At 30.5% G+C, this 15169-nt stretch overlaps 1 long non-coding RNA gene across 1 annotated transcript; it reads right to left on the reverse strand.

Annotated features, from left to right (window-relative positions):
- Window positions 1–543: 543 nt before the first annotated feature.
- Window positions 544–3904, reverse strand: LOC107485543 (uncharacterized). Its single transcript, XR_001591481.3, has 5 exons — window positions 3455–3904; window positions 3238–3335; window positions 1815–2483; window positions 1534–1664; window positions 544–910 (listed from the first exon to the last, which is right to left on the reverse strand). It is a non-coding gene; the product is annotated as an uncharacterized LOC107485543 (long non-coding RNA).
- Window positions 3905–15169: the final 11265 nt, after the last annotated feature.

Below are 15169 nucleotides of genomic sequence, written 5' to 3' on the forward strand. Positions count from 1 at the left end.
TTGAACCTATAAACCAGTGAACCAGTAGTTAGAGCGGTTCGGTGATCGGTTCGGTTTTCTCACTTTTAACGGCAATTTATTTTACTTTTAGCGGCAATAAAAATAGCCGCTAATACATTTACCGGCAATTAGACATTAGCCGTCTTACGCGTTGTCGCTAAAAAGTTTTAGCGGCAATTATAACATTTTCTGGTAAAAACCTTTTTAATGGCCGCAAAAAGTATATAAATTTTAGCGGCCATTTTTTTGGCAATTTATATGGCCACCAAAAGTATTTCTAAGATTACAATGCTATTCACTTTTAGTGGCCATTACTATTGCCGCCAAAACCTATTTTACCAGCAATTTATATGACCACTAAAAATAATTCTAAAATTATAATGTTATTCACTTTTATTTGCCACTACTATTACCGCTAAAATCCTAAAACTTTTTTAAATATACTCATTCTTTTAGAAATAACAACCTATCCTTTTCTAACATTTCAAGTTATTTTACCAATAATTATTATTATTGTACATAATATAAATATACTAAAATTAATTACTACAAAATGGAATATTTTATTAAATTCAAAATATTTAAACAAAAATTTCTCTTGAAAAGTAATAAAACATAATACAAATTTAAACAACACAAATACTACAAGGAAAAGAAAGGACTTAAAAGTAAATCTACATTATATACACAAATTGCTGGGGCATGTAGGAATTGGGAGTCTTAGCCACAATCTCTTCAGCCTTCTGAAGGGCTCCTTTCATTCCCTTTGCAAGGTCAGTCAGAACCAACTCAGCCCCAAAAGCCAACAGAGTGATTCTTTTTTCGAGACTCATCGAAGCAGGCATTGTAATTTTGACCTTGTAACCCTTGGCTGCGGCCATGAAAGCTAATTCGATGCCAGTATTTTCACCTGTTGGTTCAATCAGAACACTTTTTAGCAAAATATGAGAAGAGCCACATGCAAATAAGAAACAAATCAGATCATACATCTAAATAACCAACACTATCTTCCATCAATCCACATCCTAGCTAGTTCTGCATCTCAGTTTTAACAGAAAGTAATAAACAGTAACACCATTCAATCAAAGCTAAAATCTCTTCCAAACTTGAACAAATATCTTTATGTTATGAAAGCTTTTCACAGAACATGTATTTGAATTTGGGCTTACGTATATAGTATGTTCCCTCGTGATAACTGTATACATCAGAATTAAAGTGATGGCAGTGGAAAAAAGAAAGTAATAAAATAATGCTCAGAAAAACTTTAGTAATCCCTTCTCCCTGCCCGACCCTTATTCATTGCACTCCCTGTAGCCAAATAAATCTATACAAGTTAGCTATAAGAACTTGCTTTTTACAACCTAAAATTGTTGAAAAGTGAGTGTATATTATTATAAAAACTATGCAGATTAATATATATGTGTAAATAAAGGACTACTTAGCGTTTGAAAAATTTAATTTATACATATAAAAAATTTAAAGAATCCTAGAAAATATATAAAGCATACAACTAATAATATATGACTTCATTACCATTATTATTGGACCAAGTGAAGCCCGCTTGAGGGACAATATCAGCTTGTGAGAAAGCTGGAATTTGAAGAAAAGGATGTCACAGCCTTAACTCCTACGGGCAAATGGTAAGAGATTAGACAATCTCTTCTCTGCAGAGAAAAAAGAGGTTTTAATGACCTTGTTTCAACAACATGTCAATACGCATGTTTCAAAGCAATAAAATGAAAAGCACTTGTTTTTCTTTTAATAGCAAATGCTCAAATTCGCAAATAAATTGAATAAAAAGAGAACAAACTTACAAATATGAATTCCATCCCCAATCTTTCCCAGTCGATGATGAGTACCCTACTCTGTTCAGGAGTTAACAATTAATCAATCATGCACTTCTACTCCAATAAAAAAATGAAAGGCAATTAATCTAATAAAATAATTCACAGACTATAGTTTCTTTTAGTATTTGTAGTTAAAAGGAGATAGTGGCAAGCTTCAAAGATATAAAGACATGACAGAAATTCCAATACACATAGAAAATGGAGGTGCAATCCTTTGTATAAGACAAATATATGGCAATAGCAAACAACAGGAAATTTAAGTAACTTTCTTAAAGATATTCCTAACTAACAATGGGCAAATTCAAAATGGAACTCCTTTTGTACTCTATGCCTTCTTTTTTCTTCTTCTTTTTTTTTAATTAGTACAAGTAGCTGATTAAGATAAATTGACAGAATTACAAAGTGTAATTAGGACGAAAAAGTAATAATTCTCTAAACTAAAGTGTTAACGCCTTGCTTGATTTTCTTTAATTTCCATCTTCAACTTGCTTTTCCATGAAGTCAAACATCTCTCCATAACACATGGTGACAAGTGCATAGATGAGTCATAGTAGCAAAGCAATGTAACCAATGATATAGGCACATTGATGATGAAGAACCCTAGAAATTGACCAGCCATGAAGATCCACAAAAGTGCTTCAAAAGCAATCAATAAAGAGATATTAGGAGATAATATCTATGTATTTACAATCTTAAAAAACAAAAGACTTCACAAGTAATTTAATACTAAACTAGAATAATAACTGTTACTTTTCAAACTAAGGAACCTAGGAAGTTAACAGCCAAACTGGAGGAGCACCAGGTGAATTTGAGCTAGGAAAAAGCTAATAGAATGCAGAATCAAGGCAAATTCAAAATACAATATATGAATAAAAGAAAAAAAATAAGAATAAAAACAAAGCAAAAATTAAATATAGTCAAAGCTCCAAATCAAATGAAGCAAAGCAAACATGTTTGAAGTCTGCATTACTATTTTATTTCAAGTTTTGTTCATTTTAACTTCAATTACACAATAAACTAGTTAGCTATAGTAATAATAAACTTTCCTATTCAATTCAATCATATATGCTACCTTTATGTCTCTTACCTATTATTAGGATAAGAAACAATGATTTGCTTTTAAAAATTAAAATAAAAGTACAAAAGAATTATTACACACTGCAGTAGAGGATTAATTGAACATATAAATTAGGAATATATGTAACACCTTATTCTTTCTCGTAATAAGACTTTATATTTTCATGACCATTTTCATGACTCAAACTATATTGCAAGACAAATATTAAGTTTACAAACAAATGAATAAAATTTTCATGATTACACAAACCCTAAAATTGAAACTTAACATACAGTAAGATAGAGACTCAAAGGAATAAGCATAAAGGTTTACCTTGATTTCCTTAGATGGATGAAGCATTTCGTCGAACAGGTCGGATGCATAAAGACACAAATGCAAAAGTTCAATCATAATTGTTTCACTTAGCTGCTCTGTTCGTGATGGAGAAATAGAGGAACAAAAAATCCAACAAAATCCTGCTGAATTTCAGAATTAGCAAAAATATAAAATGGAAAACAAAAAATCGAAAACATAAAGGGAGAAGATCTACCGGCGGTGACGATCTTGTCCGTCTACGCGCAAGACCGGCGGCGGTGCAGTGTTATAGCGACATCTTCGTTCGCGAAGAGGCGATTTTTCTCGATCTCAGAGGTTTGGGCGTTGCTACCAGATCTAGACATCAGCTATGTCTTCTCTTCTGAACCTTTGTTTCTGAATCAAAATTAGGTAAACTCTAATTTCTGAACTTGCAGTTATAAAATTACGAAAAAAATAAGCTAGGTTGGAAGAGAAAAGGATTCAGATCGCAAATCAGACTGAGATGAAAAGTGAGAAGAAATTCGAGCGATGAAGATGGAATGATTGGTGCGTAGTTCTCAGAATTCAGAGAAAATAAGGCGATGAGAGAGTAGTTTGAGTGAGGGAAAGCAGTGAGATGGTGAGAGGGGGCAGACGTTTCACAGTTTCAGGTTCAGTTGTTTTTATTATTTTAAAATTTTAGTATTTTTTTAGTCGCAATAGTTTAAATGGCCATTATAGGCTATAGTATTAATGATAAATGTATAATTGTCGTTAAAAATTTGTTTTAAAAAGAGAAATTGTGACAATAATATTATTACCACTAAAAATTTGACGCTAAACATTATTTTTCCTGTAGTGCAAAGAAAATAGACATGGTATCTATTAATAGAACTGGTGCAATTTTTCTCTCAGATAGCAGAGATGGTGATGGTCTTGATAGCAATGTGATAACTTTATTGATATATTGATATGGTTGATATATTTAGAGATACTCAAAAATGCAGCTATATTGAATATTCAGATAGGTTAATCACATTCTGAAAATAGGTTTATGGTCTTGAATATTTAGAGATACTCAAAAATACAGTTATATTGATATGCTTGATAATAATCTGGATATGGAGCATAATGAGATCTTAGAGTAATTTATAAAGACAAAGATTTATTCTGAATTATTTGTAAAATATATCTATAAGTAGTTCATTTGCATCTTATAAAACTTTTTTTTTTATTTCTACAAACATTGAGAATACTTATTTATATGTTAAGATGATTGAATTCTTTGATTACTAATGAACCAAGGAATGAATCCAAATATTAATAGTAGAAGCAAAATATTCACTCCTTGGATGAAAATCGTCTTCGAGCTCTCGTTCATGTCCTCGACTTGGTAATTCCCCATTTCCCCCTTGGTAATTCACCGCCATTAGTAGTTTCCTTCATTCTAGTATTGATTGGTTGTTAATATTACTGAGGATCATCTTAGTTCCACTTTGATCCATTGTACAACTGCACAAGTATGTTATCTTCTAATTTCACTGGTACACCTAAACTCCATCATTACGATATGGAACTCTTTGATTTACACCAACTTGATTGTAATTGAAAGGGTCAAGAATTTTGAAGTTTGCACGCCTATCCATTAAATTTGTATATTTAAGTGTGTATTTTTTGATTATCTACAAATATACTTCATTTGATTAGTTTGTGTCCATAAATTATCTAAATGAAAATTATGGCTATTAAAATATAATAATATATGGTTATTAAAATCGACGGCAATGTTGTTGTTTTTAAAATTTAATATAGACAAAAATCGATGATAATGTTGCCGATTTTTAATGTAAAATAGACGAAAAAATGTAAAAATATATCGGTAATTTAATAATTAAATCAACGGTTAATTTTTCAGTTTTAATAAATCAAATATCGACACAAGCATCGTCGATTTTAGATAATATTATCGACCATCAAAGTGTCACTTTTATTAAATATGTAAAAATCTTAAACCTATATTATAGACACCGTAGCCGTTAATTTTATTGAAAGTTTATCGGCAATCTGAAAAGCCGTTGATTTTATTTGTTTTTTGAAAAATCGACACGTTTTAAAGCAATTTTATTAGTTTTTTAAAAAATCAACATGTTTTAAAGCGACAGCTAATATCGTCGATTTTACCATCGATTTTTAATATTATCGATGATTTTACCTTCGATTTGGCTGTCGATTTTAACGGTATTTCTTGCAGTGTACGTAAAATATTAAGTAGAATTACATATTTAAAGCATTTATTTTCTTATACACGTTTAGTATTATTGACAAAGAAATGTTATTATTCTTATTCTTATTATTATTATTATTATTATTATTATTATTATTATATTAAATAATTTAATTTTTAATTCGAATAAAGTGAGATTAACTTTTAAATTTTTTTGAAATAAAACTAATTAAATTATAATATTAAATTAAACTATTTAAATTATATTTAAGTTATTTAATTCTAGACATTAGATGCGTATACATTAGAATCATTTTCATAACAACAATTAATAGAAATAGTTTGATCTATTTGAATATGTAAAATTTGTGCAAATCATCAGATTATTCTCTTGTTAAATAAGCTTCATTATCTGCTATCCATGTAATGTAGCATGACAAGAATATTCATATTTAGCTCAATGATAAATTCAATTCCCCTTAAAAAAGATAATTTTACCCACATTCTATTAGATTGGTCTGCGTTGAACTCTTACATTCATATAATTATTAGCACCCAAAATAACAAAACAACTTGAAATGGAACATGACAAAAACAACTTGGAATGGAACATGACAGATGTGGTACATTATAAATGATTGCAGTACAAGATAATTTTACTATAAGATAAAAGAAAAAAATTGAGTAAAAATACTTATTATATAATTAAAAGAATATAAGTAAGATTGAATTCATAAAAGGGGACAACAGGGGACAACATTCTAATTTACACCTTAAAAAGGAACAATTCTGATTAAAAAAAAATATAGTATTATTCAATCATCTTATATGTACACTAAAATCAGATATTAAAATTAGCTATTAGTATAAAATACATATTAAAATATAAAATATATATTAAAAATGAGTTAAACAATACATGTATTTATACATAAATACATTGATGACTGATTTTAGTGGCTGATTTTAGTATATAAAGTGATCTTGAGATAATAAGAACATGTATACACAAAGGATCCTGGGTAGAATTTGTTTTGAGGCATTGGGACAGAGACTAAGAAACAAATATATTGGCATCAAAATGCGATATATCATCATGTTTGACAACAAAATATAATCTGTTATAGAATAATATAATATTTTAATCTAATTTAGGATTCAAATTACATGATCTAAATCTAAAAATATTAATAAATGATATTTAGATTATAATTTATGTAAATAAATTTATTTGATCTTTTCTCTCCTTCAAATAATAGAAATAGATAAACTAAAAAATAGTTATGATTTGTATATCTAAATAGAAATAAGCTAAAATAAAATAAATCATGTTATGAAATTACTCATCCCAAAAGTTTAAGCTGATGGGAGAAGGTAACATTAATGGTTAGATCTCTAACACTCCCCTTCAAACAAGAACCTCTTTTTGGGTTTTTTGATTTTGTATAGGCCTTCTTTTCTCTTTTATTTGCCTTATGCTATTTTTTTACTTTTGGATTCACCAAGGATCAAACTCTTGACCTTTCAGACATAGAGCTCTAATATCATGTTAGGTATCAAGAACCTAAATCAAACACTTAGAGAGCTAATAGAAGATTATTGCTACTCACACAGTAGCAACAACAACAATTAAGTATTCAGTAGCAACAACAACTACTACAATTAAGAAACAATTCAAAAATAAACATACACAGCAGCAACAGCAATTGAGAATCAATCTTGAGACTACCATTCGGCAGCAATAACAAAGACCAAATAATTCAGAAGTCATTACACAACAACAACAACAATATAAACTTTTTTTGCCAATCAGAGCATCAACACTTCAAAGACCAGCAGCAGCTTCAGCAACCCCCATCCCAATACCTATAAATGACATTGAAATTGTTGTGCCACATGATGAAGAAGCACCTCCAACAGCACCAACAATAAATACACACTCTATGGTCACCAAAAGTAAAGTTGGTATCTTCAAACCAAGAGTGTTTCTAGTCAGTGTAGAGCCAAGGAATGTATAGCAAGCACTTCAATCCCCTGAATAGAAGGCAGCTATGAATTTGGAATATGAAGCCCTGTTGAAAAACAAAACATGGGAACTAGTCACTCTCCTTCCTAATAGAGAAGCAATAGGAAGTAGATGGGTATTTAAAATTAAGTACAATTCTGATGGGTCGTTACAAAAATATAAGGCAAGACTAGTAGCACAAGGGTACTTACAGAGACCAGGGTTTGACTTCACTGAGACATACAACCCAGTGATCAAGCCTACTTCAATCAAAGTTCTATTATCAATTGCCCTAGCTGAATCACGGACAATTAGGCAATTGGATGTAAACAATGCCTTTTTACATGGAGACTTGACGGAAGAAGTGTATATGAAGCAGCCAAAGGAATATGAAAAAGGAAATTCCATACTAGTCTGTAGATTAATCAAGGCCCTCTATGGATTAAAACAGGCCCTTAGAGAGTGGTATCACAAGCTTGCCAATGGATTGACATAAACCGGGTTCAAGGCAACCAAATCAGATGTGTCAATATTTCTAAGGGTGATGAATGGAGCGAAGACCTTTGTGTTGGTGTATGTTGAAGATATAATCATCACAGAAGAGTCTGAAAAACAAGTACAAGAAGTGATTGAAAAACTGAATAAAAAATTTGCACTCAAAGACATGGACAATCTTCACTACTTTCTTGAAATTTAGGTAGTTAAGACAAGTGATGGAGGACTGCTTCTCTCTCAACAGAAGTACATCAATAAGGTGTTGAAGACAGCAAACATGGAAGGTTGCTCAAGCTGTCACACCCCTCTACCCTCAACAGTGAAGTGATGAGCGGATAATTTATACGCTTTTTGGCATTGTTTTTAGGTAGTTTTTAGTAAGTTCAAGCTACTTTTAGGGATGTTTTCATTAGTTTTTATGTTAAATTTACATTTCTGGACTTTACTATGAGTTTGTGTATTTTTCTGTGATTTCAGGTAATTTCTGGCTGAAATTGAGGGACTTGAGCAAAACTCTGATAGGAGGCTGACAAAGGACTGCTGATGCTGTTGGAATCTGACCTCTCTGCACTCAAAATGGATTTTCTGGAGCTACAGAACTTCAAATGGTGCGCTCTCAACGGCGTTAGAAAGTAGACATCCAGAACTTTCCAGCAATATATAATAATTCATACTTTATTTGGGAATTGACGACGTAAACTGGCGCTCAACGCCAGTTCAATGTTGCTGTCTGGAGTAAAACGCCAGAAACACGTCACGACCCGGAGTTGAACGCCCAAAACACGTTACAACTTGGCGTTCAACTTCAAAAGAAGCCTCAACTCGTGAATAGATCAAGCTCAGCCCAAACACACACCAAGTGGGCCCCGGAAGTGGATTTATGCATCAATTACTTACTCCTGTAAACCCTAGTAGCTAGTCTAGTATAAATAGGATAATTTACTATTGTATTAGACATCTTTTGGTCTCAGTTTTATTTTATTATTCATCTGAGGAGACTATTGATCACGTTTTGGGGGGGCTGGCCATTCGGCCATGCCTGAACCTTTCACTTATGTATTTTCAACGGTGGAGTTTCTACACACCATAGATTAAGGGTGTGGAGTTCTGCTGTACCTCAAGTTTCAATGCAATTACTACTATTTTCTATCCAATTCGATTTATTCCTATTCTAAGATATTCGTTGCACTTCAACTTGATGAATGTGATGATCCGTGACACTCATCATCATTCTCACCTATGAACGCGCGTGATTGACAACCACTTCCGTTCTACCTTAGACCGGGTGCATGTCTCTTGGATTTCTTAATCAAAATCTTCGTGGTATAAGCTAGAATTGATGGCGGCATTCATGGGAATCCGAAAAGTCTAACCTTGTCTGTGGTATTCCGAGTAGGATTCCGGGATTGAATGACTGTGACGAGTTTCAAACTCCTGAAGGCTGGGCGTTAGTGACAGACGCAAAAGAATCAAGGGATTCTATTCCAACCTGATTGAGAACCGACAGATGATTAGCCATACTGTGACAGAGCATTTGGACCTTTTTCACTGAGAGGATGGGATGTAGCCATTGACAACGGTGATGCCTTACATACAGCTTGCCATGGAAAGGAGTGAGAAGGATCGGATGAAGCAGTAGGAAAGCAGAGATTCAGGAGGAGCACAGCATCTCCATACACCTATCTGAAATTTCCACCATGGAAATACATGAGTAACTTTATCTTTATTTTATGTTTATTATTTATTATTAATTTTCAAAAATCCATAATCAATTACTATCCGCCTGACTGAGATTTACAAGATGACCATAGCTTGCTTCATACCAACAATCTCTGTGGGATCGACCCTTACTTTGCTTCATACCAACAATCTCTGTGGGATCGACCCTTACTCACGTAAGGTTTATTACTTGGACGACCCAGTACACTTGCTGGTTAGTTGAACGGAGTTGTGTCCACACATAGCAAAGAGCCATTATCATGAAATAAATTCCATACAAAAACAAAGAGTACAACATTGATGATCACAATTTCGTCCACCATGAAGCTATTAGCCCATGGTGATTCTAGCTTTAATGACCCTCAGTTGTATAGTTCAGTTATTGGCAGCTTACAATATCTAACAGTGACCAGACTTAAAATTTCATACAGTGTACACAAGATGTCACAATTTGTACAAGCTCCTCTAAATACTCATTGGAGAATGATAAAGAGAATACTCAGGTACCTTAGTGGTACAATAAGACATGGATTGTGTTTGAAGAAGGCTAACTCTATGAAAGTCACAACCTACAGTGACTCAGATTGGGCTGGGAACCCTGATGATAGGAAGTCAACAAGCGGGTACTGTGTATTTCTTGGTTCAAATCTAATTTTCCAAGCTTGAAGAAAGCAAACAGCAGTAGCAAGATCAAGCATGGAGGCTGCATATAGAAGTATGGCAGACCTTGTAGCTGAGCTAATTTGGGTGAAAAATTTAATGTGTGAGCTACAATTTTCACTAAAAAAGGCACCTGTGGTCTACTGAGACAATTTAAGTGCAATCCTACTTGCTGCCAACCCAATCCTACATTCAAAGTCCAAATACTTTGAGATAGACTTTCATTTTGTCAGGGATCTTGTGAATAGCAAAGACATTAATTAGAGTAAGTCACATATCAGAAACCATGCAGGTGGCTGATATTCTAACAAAGACTGTGTCTTCTGACAACTTTCTGCACTTTAGAACCAAACTGAGTATTGAGAAATTAGACAGTGTAGCTGAAGAAACAAAAGGCAAAGAGGTCAGAAGCAATAATCAGCAAAAACAGCAGAGCAAAACAACTAGAGATGATGATACATGATGATCAAAGCAGGGCAAGATAAGAAAAAGAAGAAAGTAGAGATGATATTAGGCATGCTTAAGTTCCAATAATAATTACCTTTAGTTGAGTCAAGTAAACACAGTTAGCATGGTGTTAACATAGTTGGTTAGGCAGCCAGTTGTTGAGTTGGAATTAGTTAATGGCTAAAAAATTTTAGAGACTCTTTGACTATAAGTAGCAATATTCACTGCTACAGTAGTAACTACTTTTCAATTTTACAATGCAATTCACAGATTCATTTCTTTAAGTGTTTGATTTAGATTCTTGGTACCTTCAAATCATATTAAGAACAAAAGTTAATTTTTTAAACAATTAATTTGAATTAAAAAATTAGATAATTATTTATATTTATAATTAAATTAAATGTTTACGTTAAAATTTTTAATTTTATTAGTTATTAAATTATTTTTTTGTTTTAAAATTAAGAGTCTAATTTAAAGTTAATAAGAATGTTATTTTGATTATAATTACAAATATAAATAGATGTTTATTTTGATACGATAATAAATTTATATTTATTGATACAATAAAAATATAAACAAATAATTATAATTTTGTTTTGTAGAATTTGTATTAATTTATTAATAAAAAAATAAAATAATTAGTCATTTAATATATAATAAATCTTGTTTATCTATGAGATATATTCTTTGTGCAAAAATAATAAATTTGTATGTTTGTAACTATTTTTTGCTTAATATATATTTTTGCATTAAACAAATAGTAACATAAAATTTAATAGCATGAAATGAATAGTATAATAGTTATATATAATTGATTTTTTATGGAATCCAATTTTAAGATTTGAACTCATTACTGTCATCTAATTGTATAAATGAAATTATCAAGTAATAAGAATATAATACATGATAAAATAAAAATTCAATTAATATGATTGTTATATATATGTCATTATTGTAAATAAATAGTTTTGTATCCTAATATAGGATTTTTTTTCAAAATAAAACAAAAGAATCAATGATCTTTAGTAACAGAAATAAGAAACGATGAGTATTGTCTTACAAAAATATAGATAAAAATAGAGAGAGAGAGATAAAGAGAGAGAGAGAGAAAGTATACTAATTGTAAGAATTATTCAAAGTATAAAACATATATTGAGGTTTGAATATAACTAATAAATTAGTAAATATTAGTTACATAAAATATAAATACAAAAGTATGTGTGAATAAAATATATAATTTTACTTGTATACGTAGAGAGTTTTGAAAAAATTAGCAAAATTGATAGGCAAGTTTGTACTCGAATTAGTTAAAAGTCGAGTTTGTTTTCGGATTGGTTCATTGATAGATTATGAGATGTGAGCAGTTGACCAACCCACTCCACCCACACGACAAGTGGTCAATTTCTACTTATCCGCAATTCCCATCAAGCCGTAAGGATGAAACCAGTTCAGTAGGTTTTTAACCGATACTGGAGAAAGGTCCTTTGACAGACCTTTCACTCGAAACCTCTTGGCAAACTTAGCTACCCCGGTACTAGAGATTACAGATTTTTTATAAGAAATCTTGACCTGCAATTCATCTAGCACAAGGCGGATAAAGTGGGAACACTAGTCTTCACATTAAGACTTGGAATCATGCCTGGTCTTCCTTCATCCATGATGCCTAAGGTGCCTAAATATGGCGTAGGGACGGCTTTGGTTTGGTATCCAAGAACTCGATCCTATCCCTAAGACGACCTTGAAATCGTCTAGGGGCGCCACAGTGAAATTAGTCGTACCTTCCCATCCTCCTATTTGTAGCTCCATCTGAAAAACTGGAGCTTTTATGGAAATTCTGGAGGACTGGGAATATTATGATACTTAAAAGTGAAACAATTCGAATGTATAAAGTACATACTTTATAAAAAGTTACGATAGATTAAAATTTGATAAGAGATATTAAATAAAATCTTAAATAAGATTGTTGAAATTGGTTCAAAAATTTGAATGAATTCAAGTTTTATGAACTTGGGGGGAGTAAAAATTGTTCCTGTGTGAATGAACTTTTGAGATATATCTCGTCTTAAAAGAAATTAGATTTGTCTCTTCATCTCTAAAGGATATATACTTCAACAAAAAGAACACAAAGAGGTAAGTACTTATAAAAGACACTCCAAATCTCTAGTATGTATTTAGAAGGTATATAATAATTTTATGAATATAAAATATTAGACATAAAATAGAATTTATCATGTGATCTGTTTTAAAATAAAAAAATAAGTGTTTTTATAGGCATAAAATTAATTAATAAAATTAATATTATAATTGTTAATTATTAAATCAAAATAATATAATTATTAAGATAAATTTAAAATAAAAATAAATAAAATCAAATTATAACTCATAATACACGGTAAAAATCGAGCTATAAATAACAACGGATCATTTCCTAATTACTATTCATATTTGAGAGAATTATATGGTACAGATCTAAATCTGTACAGATTTAAAGATTTAAAGATGTGGCAAAATCTAAACCACACATCCTAAAGTTACACTTTTCACTCAAAACCGTAACTCTTCACAAAGAAAAGCGTCACCTAATGGAAAAAAGTAAATTAGAAGATTTAAGAGAAGAAATAATTAAGTTATCAAAATTAATAGATCAAAAATTAATGATTTTAACTAATGTTAATTGTAATGACACCGAATTCTTAAAATCAATACAAAATGATTTTTCTCAAAATCTTTATTTTACTATAAGTTTTATTGAAGGACTTCAAAAACCTGAAAAAACTTATTTTTCACACGGAATTTCTAAAATATGTTACCATGGAAATGATTCCCCACATCTTTATCATACCTTCAACCCACAATTAAATTCTATAGTAGATATGCTTGAAGAAATATTAGTATCCATAAAATTTCAAAGAAATAAGGAAAAAGAGAATTCCAAAGAAGAAAAATTTCAAAATATAATCAACATAACAGACTTAAAAGTAAAACCACCATTGAATTTATGAATATTGAAGAAAAATTAGAAAAAGTTACAATGCTTTTTAAACAATTAAAAATGGCTCAAGAAAATAATATGGAACATGGTTTTCAAATAGAAGAAGAATTAGTAAATTCTGAAAACATAGAAAATGAAGAACACATTCTAGATTATTCAAGTGACGAAGAACCAGCAATTCCAATACAAGTAAAAAATGAAGCTGGAACATCTAAGGATAATCAATCTCAATTTAAATGGGAAACAGGTTTTGATAATTATGTCTTTAAAAAAAGTTTTATAAATAAAGATTCAAAATATACAAAAATACCATCAAAATACATCCCTAAAATCCAGGAAATGGAAATTGGTTGAATTCCTTTTTATTAGAAGCTTTTACTAATCCAAAGCTTAGTGATTTGTCTGGAAGAGATATTTGGAATTACATAGGATTTCATATTAAAGGAACTATAAGAGATTATATGACATCAATAGAAAACCAAATAATAGAAGAATTAGAAACAAAAACAACAGCTTATGATAAGATATTATATATAATGATGATTCTATATAAAGAATTTTTTGGAAAAAATATTATAGATCATAGACAAGAAGTCTATAATAAAGAATATCAAGAAGCAAAAAACCATTTAGCTAATATTCATATATATGATTTATGTAATGTGGAGTCTTATATATGTGAATATAGAATACATTATTACAAATTAAAAGAAGAAGATAAAAATCATTATCTCAGTATGCATATAACAAAACTTCCATATCCTGCTAATGAATTTATAATGGGAAGATTTATAAGAGAAATAAATAGAGAAACAATTGAAAATAATTTTGGCGGAGCAACCTCTACAATAAGAGAGGAAATAAAAGAACGTTGTAAGCAAGAAGCAACTCAAAAAAGATTTGAAAATATAATTAGAATTTGCTGTCAGGATAATGAAGAAATACCTCAAAAATATGGTCTTAATAAAAATTTTCAAAGAAAAAGAAAATATCAATTTAGAAGAAGAAAATACTATCCAAACTGGAGAAAAAAGAGATATTTTAGGAAAGAAAATAACAATAAAAACAAAAGACAAAAAAATAACTATTGCCCGAATAAAAAAGAAAATTGTAAATGTTGGTATTGCCAAGAAGAAGGACACTACGCAAATGAATGCCCAAAAAAGAAAGATAAAAAGGATCTTACTAAACAAATAGAAATCGCTAAGTCTTGTTTCATGGAACCATTAGAAGAATCTGATGATAACTTAGACTATATTTTTGAATATGTCTCAGAAATAGACTCAGAGACTGAGTAATAATGCCACATTTATTACTATAAAAATAACAGAAAAATTTATAAATGCTTTCATAGATTCTGGAGCAACACAATGCTTTGCTAGTTCAAATATAAAACTTGATTGGAAAAAATTAAAGAAACCATTAA

This window comes from Arachis duranensis, chromosome 4 (assembly GCF_000817695.3).
Source record: "Arachis duranensis cultivar V14167 chromosome 4, aradu.V14167.gnm2.J7QH, whole genome shotgun sequence".
Classification (NCBI taxonomy): domain Eukaryota; kingdom Viridiplantae; phylum Streptophyta; class Magnoliopsida; order Fabales; family Fabaceae; genus Arachis; species Arachis duranensis.